Source organism: Pseudopipra pipra, chromosome 17 (assembly GCF_036250125.1).
Source record: "Pseudopipra pipra isolate bDixPip1 chromosome 17, bDixPip1.hap1, whole genome shotgun sequence".
Taxonomy (NCBI): domain Eukaryota; kingdom Metazoa; phylum Chordata; class Aves; order Passeriformes; family Pipridae; genus Pseudopipra; species Pseudopipra pipra.
Genome location: NC_087565.1, coordinates 150,652 through 156,427, shown reverse-complemented (window position 1 = coordinate 156,427; position 5,776 = coordinate 150,652).

Sequence of the window (5,776 nt, the reverse complement as noted above, 5' to 3'; positions counted from 1 at the left end):
AGCTTGGCTGCTTAGACCAGCCTGGTTAAAACATATAGTCCTGAATGTCAGTTGTGTTGTAAGAGCTGTGAGGTAAAACACAGCTGCTGTAGTTCATCTGTTTGTGTGTATGTCTTGGTTTACTTTTGATGAATTCTTTGTGGTTTTCAGCTCACCTGCAAGTCTGAATTGAATTCCTGTTCTTTCACTTGGATTCAACAGTTCTTATTAATTGGATAATCTGTGTGATGTCTTCTTTTGGCCTTTGCACCAGCCCTGAACTACTCTGACCTTGCACATCAGGTGTGAGCTGAAGAATAAAAATCTGTCTTGCAACATCACTTGGCATTGATACCCACGATTGCATGTGTTTGACCTTCTCTTTAGCCTCCCAGTTAGAGCAGTGGATTTTTTTTTTGAAAGACTAAACAGCATGTAGGGATTTATGGACACTACTATAATCCCTGACTGAGCTTTGAGATGATCTTGCACCACTAACCTCACCTGCCTCATGTTCTTCCTGTAAATCCTGCACTACAGAGCTGTTCGGGAAAATCTGTAGCAATCCCTTCCATCTCCTCATTGGCCCCCAAGCTAGATCGTGCCTGACGTCTTCCAGTCCTGGTTTTCATGAAGACTCGTGTAATTAAACTTTGTCATTAATATTTTGGAAAAACAAGCCCTCTCCTAATGAATTAACAGACTCCTGACTACTAACAGGTCTGTGAGAGCCATGAGCTGTATTGGGTAATCAGGTTCAGCATCTCAACCACTTTTGTTCCAGCTGTTACATCGTTTGTAGATGAAACCAGTACAAAAAAAGCTCTGTGTGGTGACTTCAGAGCTGGGCATAGCAAAAATAGTCACAGCTGACTTTTTTTGCACTTCTGAGCCTTTAAAGCAGCAGCCCAGCTCTGTTTCTGTCCCCGCTCTCTTCTCAAGGCCAAATGAGGACAATGCCCATAAATATAAATTACAGGCCACTTGTAATCTGTCTGCACACAGAGAAGTTTGGATTCCTCCTGGTGGACCTCTCACTGCAGAAGAGATGACAAAGTAGAACAGAAGCCTGTTAGGATAAGTGATGGCACTTTGGAGTAAAACAAAACTGTTGCTTACAAGTGGAATAATTGGCACTTGCCTGGCTGCTAAATGAGAGCTTCTGCTACTTGGTTGTATTAAATCTTCTTTTTATTTTGGAAATAGCTGATTGAGCAATCAGGATCTGTAAAAATGCTGCTCTCTTGGAGAGAGGGATATCCTTCTCTTGCGTGCTCTGAGGGTGATGGAACTTCTACCCACAAATAAGCACCGTGGCATTTCATTCCCAAGTACATGCCCTGTGTCTATGTGTGTAAGGACAATGTGGGGGAACCTATTTGGTAATTATATTTTTCCAAAACTTGAATTTTGAGTATTTAGGTTAGTGGATTTAGCTTTTATTGTAGTCATTCAACAAGACAAGTTTCAACCACACAGAGGGGGTTCCAGACAAATCTCTGGAGTAGCTTCAGGTAGTCTGACCCAATACAAAAACTTATGGGGGGATTTTTAAAACTATAAGATACTAAAATCTGTTAAGGAAACAAAACCTCTCCTAAATGAGACATTGCTTTGAAAACTGCATTTATGCTTAGACTGTGTGCTGGTCTTTAGGTGTTTAATTTTAATCTTAATAAATAGCTTAATTCTGTAGTTATGATCAGGTCACTCCTACTTTTCTCCTCCCATTGTCTTACCATCCCTGCTAAAACTCCAGCTTATCTGAGCCAAGCTATCAGTAGGTATTGTTGAGTTGTCTCATAAGCTTGGTAGCTCTGAACCATTTGCCCTGCACTGATTGTGGGGCCATGCCATGTGCATGATCTCCTCTCTCAGGAGTGGATGTTTGGCATTCTTTGGGCAGTAACTCCTGTGGGATGCCCAAAAACAGACTGACTCATGGTGAGTTCAGCCCATGGAGCCTATCCTGCTGCTGTGATTATGGTGCAGGAAATAAACAAGATGACAACTTAATCCATCACATCTTTGGGCTGGGAACTGGGGCACCAGAGTAATATAGTCCATTTCTGACACTCTTCCTATTCATAGCTCTGTTGCCCCATCCATTTCCCAGAAAGAAACAGAAAATCCAACTTGCAAAAATCAAAATGAGGCTTGTGAAATGAGCTGGGATGTGAGTGTGGGAATTGGAGTTTTTGCAAAAACTTTTTCCATGAGAATTAGGGAGGTGCAAAGTGCTCCATGGAGGTGATGTTGGGGTGAGTTCTGCAGTGTGTACTCCAGTCCAGTGTGTGCTCTACTGGCACGAGGTGCTGGTTACTCATTGCAGCTGAGAGGGAACTCACTGGTCCTTCCTCCCCACCTGCCTCTCTTCCATCACTGTAGCAGTGATGTGTGGCACTGTTGGCTGCCTGCAGGGATAATAGTTCCCTGTGTTTGAAGGAAGTGAACAAGCAGCTTGCTGGTCATTAATCTGGTGCCTGTCACTTCTTTCTGCCTTTGGCATTCAGCAGGAAAGATACAACTCTTGCAAGGCACAGCACCCTGTGATGTCAAACACATGTTTGAACAGGGAGGTAAATGACATCATCCTCTGAAACCTGCTAAGACTTCTAATTTTATACAGTCTTAAATGCCCAGGAGGCTGAAGCACATTAAATTTAAATTAACAAGTAAATCTTGATTATTCATCAGAATAAGTGGGTTTGAGTGTTAAGAATAGCTGCTGTGTCTTAGTGCTTCCTCCCATTGTTACAGCTCTTCCTTGAGCAGTGGAAATGTTTTGGGTGATTTAAATTACATTTACAGTAGTAATTAGGTTTAAGCATCTTTGCAGTTCACCTATCTGAATATACATCTGTGTCTAAAGAGTGTATGACCTTTTTTTTCCCCTCCTCCTTCATTCCCCCAAGACGTGACATTGTCAAACAGGGTAGGCGACTGGAGGCAGTTGTGTACCCAACCGCTGGCCCATGTGGAGATCTCCACCATGTTGTCTGGTGGAGATCTCTGCTTACAACTGCTGCTTCTGATGGTGATGTGCTGAAGTGGCTCTATCTTTTGCCAACTGACCAATCCCACTGTGCTACAGCATTGTGCCCCCCCGGATATGCCCTTTGTCCAATGTTGTTTTCCATATTCTTAACTGAGAGATTGCTTATATGGAGATGGCTATTAATCTCATTTTAGGAAATACTTGTTGCTGTTTGTCTGCTGCCTGAAGTCCTGATCCTCTGTTACAACTTTTGGATGCAGTGAAGCAGAGCGTGTGCTCTGACATACAGCTGTGTCTGCAGACAGGATGGGTTTGGCAGTAAGCAAGGTCTGACTGTTCATTGTTGGGGCTGAGCCACCCAAATGTGAATAGAGCAAGAAGGGTCGAGGGGGTGATGCTGGGCTATTGGGCAGGTGATGCTTTATTCCTCTGCTTGCACTGGATTGATACTCCAGCTCCCATGGGCATGTCTGTATCTCTTCCAGTAGGATGACAAATTAGGTCTTGTCTTGTGCAGTAGTGTCATGAGTGGAAGCACTTTTTAGGGTCTGAGTGTTGCTGTGGCTGTTTCTTGACAGCTCTTTTGCTTAGAGGTGCTGGTTTGCTCTCCCACCTTAGGGCATAGCAGAGCCAAACCTGTTGTAGGGCTGACTGCTGGGAGCTGCTGCCTTACCCAGACCTGATGGCAGCTTAGCACTGTGCCTCAGGCCACAGCCTGGGCTCTGCTCCCTGCCAGACTGGGAACAAGCTGGGACTTGGATAATCTCAGCGCCTCAGTGGCTCCAGAAACTGTAATAATCTCTTAATCTTGATGGGTCCATGTGATGGATAGGTAACACTATGTGAGGATTTTCTTGTTATGTGGTGGGATTGAGGGGGGATAAATTACTTTCAGCCTTTCCTAATCTCAAACACCCTAAAAGTAAACTGGCTGGAGGAAAAAAGAGTTACGTGTTATGGATTTTGGTTTTTCCACTCCACACTGCAGTGTGTCACTTGCATTAATTTTTCAGGGTAAAAAATTACTTTGGGGATGCTTGAAAAAATGTAATGTTGTCATAAAACATTGTGATGCAATAGGCATTGTGTTCAAGCTGACCTGAAGGCACTGATGCTGGGCTCTCTGTCAAGCACCATGAAGAGGCAGGGGATTCCCTGGCTGGGGTTCAGGCTGGTGATTCCCTGTAGGCTGGATGAGGGTTCCTCTAATCTGCAGGTCTCCAGCCTGCTGAAATTCCTGATTGTCCAAAAGCATGTTGGATGTTTTTTTCACCTCCTTTTGTTTCTGAAGAAGTCAGGCCAAGTCATGTCAGTTTGGCAGGAAGTGTAGATACCTTCAGAAACAACTCGTGCACTGAAGTAGTGACGGTAACAGTGCTGGGTTTGTACCCGTGATTCATTTGAACTCTTGGCTGCTGAGAGCATGGATATGTCTTTGTCTCCATATTTGAGTAAGATTCAGCTCCTGTGATCCAGATAGTCTCATCCCAGTGAGCTTGTCTCATCTCTAATGATGCCAGGAAGACTGTGTTGGAGCATGAAATATGCTGGAGCCAGAGTTGGAATATTTAAACTGATTCACTCTGTCTGAAAAAGCAGACTCAGCTGGCCTCATGTTCTATTCTTCCACCTCTTTTCTCACAAGCACAATCTAGGAGATAAACTTACTGATTGCTCCTCCCAAATACCATGAATAACTGAAGGCCAGACAGGAGTGAAGACGTTAGAGGTTGTAGATGGGAGCACAGTTGTTATTATCCACAGAGATCTGAAAGTTTCAGTAATGCTTGTGTACTGCTTTACGTGAGTAATCAAAGCTGAATGTACTCTTAAAGAGTTCTGTCTTCATTTTGAATACTTTAAATTTGCCTCAGTTGTGCAAGAAGCCTGGCTGAGTTATTACTACTGCATTAGAAACTTGTTACCCAAATCTTTGTTCATGAAGCCTAGCCATGATGAGAAACTTGTGAGGATGAAGCTAACTGGTATGAGTGTCTGGGAGCCTCTGTCTTCAAATTTACCCATCAAAAAGGATGAGCAGCTGGCTGCTGAAGTTATTAAAAGAAATGTAATGACAAGGAACATCACCGAGGGACAAAAAAAATTGTAGTTGAGGGCTGTGGTGTACATTGACTTGCAGTGCTGGAAGCTTAGATGGGATTTTGTATATAGGAGAAGGAACGGTCTGAGACCTAACCTCTTGTTTCAGGGCAAGGTGCATTTGCTGGGGAACTGTTTGGAAAGGCTGGGTGGTCCCTGGGGAGAAATTATGCTTTTTAAAGTTTGTAAAAACAGCAGAGCTTTGAGCAGCCACATCTCCTCTCACAGATGCTTTTGTTGTCCCTCTTTGCTCTGCCCTCCCATGTCTCACATGCTGGGCAGTGTGCGTGGTCACACGTGATGGTAGTGCTTCTGTCTGATGGAGCTTTGCAGCAACTCTTCTGTGTATCTGTATAAAAGCATCAGAATTCTTTATATGTGCTTTCTGCCCGTTTCTAAGATCTTCATTGCTGAATAAACTTTTTTGATTGGATACTAGGAAGAAATTCTTGGCTGTGAGGGTGGGGAGGCCCTGGCACAGGTTGCCCAGAGAAACTGTGGCTGCCTCATCCCTGGGAGTGTCCAAGGCCAGGTTGAATGGGGCTTGGAGCAACCTGGGCTAGTGGAAGGTGTCCCTGCCCATGGCAGGGGGTGGAACGAGATGATCTTCAAGGTCCCTTCCAAATCATTTTATGATAATATGCTACCTGTGTATAATTCTGTGCTGTTGTAAAACCTGTGGCCTGTGGATGTGTTTTG